General features: G+C 48.1%; 1 pseudogene across 1 annotated transcript; it reads right to left on the bottom strand.

Annotated features, from left to right (window-relative positions):
• Positions 1-464: 464 nt before the first annotated feature.
• On the bottom strand, positions 465-2,765 carry LOC308486063 (ubiquitin-conjugating enzyme E2 J2 pseudogene; annotated as a pseudogene). The gene has a single exon. The product of its transcript is annotated as a ubiquitin-conjugating enzyme E2 J2 pseudogene (transcript).
• Between the last annotated feature and the right edge of the window lie 257 nt (positions 2,766-3,022).

Raw genomic sequence — 3,022 nt, 5'->3', positions numbered from 1 at the left:
CTCCATCCTATCAAGTTAGGATTGTGTGAATGAAAGCCATGCTGTATAATTCTGCAAGTCTCAATTTGTGTGGCATAGTTGTGATCACAGAGCCTCCTCAAATATGACAGCAACACTATCTTCTCTCCCCACGCGGAAACAGGGACCTTTAAGGCAGGAGTATATGAGACTTCTTAGCATTGACATCGCTTTTCAGTATGAGGTTAGAGGTCTGGGACCTATGAGGCAATGTAGCCCACCTCTGATCATGTGCAGAATCTTTCCATTGGCAGTGAGTACCCACAGATTTCTTCACTGTAGAGCAACATTGGGCTCTTTCCACAAACTTAGCATGAAGGTGCAGGCCTGGTGTGTTTGGGGCCAGGAGTGTCTGTATTCTCTGTTTATATGTTAAACACTGTTTCCTTTCAATTCAAGCAATGGAATTGGGCTGGGGGCGCATGCAAGAGCGAGTGGATGTGGCCGATTGCGGGGGGGGGGGGGGGAGAAAAAGCAACCCCAAAACCACCCTAACATGATCGCAGACTTAAACTGCACTTTTTTAACACAGCTGTTTCAGGGAGGATTTTTTTTAAAAAAGTAACAACTAAGAAAAACACCAACTATAAAAGCCTCCATTAAAAATGAAAAAAGGACAGCAAACGATACCTGGAGACGGACTGTTCAGACTGCTCAATCAACAATTTTTTTCAGCTGTGACTGGCAATAGTGAGAGTTTGTGCAGGCCAGGAGTAAATAATAGAAAGAAACCTTGCACTATTGTGACAAGACCAAAAAAAATGTACGTGCACTTAAAATGCACATCCGGCTACCATGAGGGGCCTGGACTAGCCATGATTGTGTGGGATGGCAGGAGGCAAAAAGCAAACCAGCTACCTCTCTTGGCACAACAAGGCTCTCATGGGGACGGCAGAGCAAGCAGTGCCTTGCTCCCCCTCGCTTCACTATTGTAATCTTTACTTTTTAAAAGAAAAATAGCTTTTTGTGAAGAAAACATCTCTCACCCCAGATGCAGGACACAAGATGCTTCATCAAGCATGTCCCCTTTTTTAAAAAAATGATGAACGTCTTGGCCTAAGAGCAGACAGACACGCTCAACAGCTGAGCACCAGCACGTGAAGTGATGGCATTTGGGGCTGGGCATTTGGGAGAGAGGGTTAGGCAGCTCAACTATTCCTCTACCCTCCTCCATCTCCTCTGTGTCTCCTCTACAAACCACTTCACACAACAGGAAGTTCTAAGGTGTGACTGGCAGTCTACTGAGTCAAAAAAGACCAAAAGGCGGAAGAAGAGAATGCAGAGGTCAACTGGCAGATTTGGAGGGTTATGCAGCCTTCCCCCTCCCACCCTGGCATGACATAGGGAACCCCCTGGTGTCTCCAAAAAGTGCAAATCCAAGTGAATACTGAAAAAGAGCTGAAGAATTCCAGAACTGATTTTGAGGTAAGTAAAAACAACACAACAATGCCATTTTGAGGGGAGGGAGGGAGAGGTAGGCAGAAACCATTTTTCCTCTTGCCTAGTCTATTTTTAAAAATCCCACTTCACCTGTTCCGAGACGCAACTCATTTCTTCTTCTCCTCTGCCCCAAACTGCATTTGCTACAAATTTTTAAAGATGGGTTGTTTTCCCCCCCCTTCCCCCATCCCCAAAACTAAACCCATGAGCCAAACTTTAGTTTTTACCTGTACATCGCGGTATTTATCTCAGAGTCGGGAATAAGATACCTAGGGAGTCCCATAGCTTTTGTTTTGTTTTCCTGCCGCTACCACTAATTTTGGTCTTGGAACCGGGAGGGGTGTAGGTGGATGGGTTGGAGGGAGGAAAAACAGCGCCTTCACTCCTGCGCTATGCTCCTCAGGACGTACTTCACCGTGTAGGCGAAGGCCGCAAAGCCGACTATAACAAACAAGTTCGCCAAAGCTCCGCCCAGGAGTCCATGGTTCCGATTGGCCTGCTGCAGGCCAGGGTGGTTGTTGGCAGCGGCCAATGGGATGTGACCGTTGAGGAGGGGCAGCCCGTTCTGGACGTGGTGGGCTTCCCCGTCGGGGACGACGTCCGGGAGCGTCAGGGGCCGGCTGTGGAGATCTTCTCGCGCCTTTTGTTTCTGCTTGATTTCCTCCACCACGTCAGGGAATAATTCACAGAAGACTTTGTCTTTGACGTTAAATACTAAACTCTGTGACGCAAGCTGCCTTTTTCTGAACTCTGACGTTTCTATACTGCCCAGAGTGGGACCTTTTTCAACCATAAAACTAAGAAGGCTTGTTAAGATGGTCGAGACTGACCACGCTGGGTTCCACGTGTCTGGGTGGAAGTCGGTAATCGAAAGACATAACCTTGTATTGCATTTAAATCTTCCGTTCGGTGTTATCATATAAATACTAGGAGGTTTGAAAGGAAATTCTCTGGGGAAGATTAGTTTCCTGTGATAATAGCCACCTTCGTACGGCGTCAACTCGGGTCCCCGTACAACATAGTGCCATTCAAGGATATTTGACGGTAGAGGTTCAGCACATATATAAGGCACTGGGTCTTTTTTAATTCGCAGGTAGTCCTGTTTGAGTCTCTGGGTAGCTGTCGTGGGTGCTCGCTTATTACTATTGCTGCTCATCTCTCCCTGCTGGGCTCAGGGGCCCCCTGCGCGGCTTCGGGGCGGGGAAAAGGGGAAAGGAGGGGAGCCGGAGCCGGAGTCGGCCTCTCAGCCTGGGCGTCTCGCTGGGTCCCTCAGGCGCTCTTCCCGCCGCCGCCACTCCCGCCGCGACCCTCCAAGAATTGGGCTGTTTCCTTTCAATTCAAGCAATGGAATTGGGCTGGGGGCGCATGCAAGAGCGAGTGGATGTGAACTTTATAGGTAGGACAAAAAGAAAGGATTCTGCACAGACAGGGTGAATGGGTGAATGGTTCAGTCAAATCCTAATTCAGGCAGCTAAATCTCAGGATGCAGTTCATTCCCCATACTTTATAGAAATATTTCAGGAGGGGGGAAATTACTGAGGAAGTTGCTGCTTAATTTGTCTCA

The sequence above is a fragment of the Podarcis pityusensis genome (assembly GCF_964106645.2).
Source record: "Podarcis pityusensis genome assembly, chromosome: 10".
Lineage (NCBI taxonomy): Eukaryota > Metazoa > Chordata > Lepidosauria > Squamata > Lacertidae > Podarcis > Podarcis pityusensis.
Note: the sequence above shows the minus strand (reverse complement) of the source record. Positions and strands in the feature narration are given on the sequence as shown.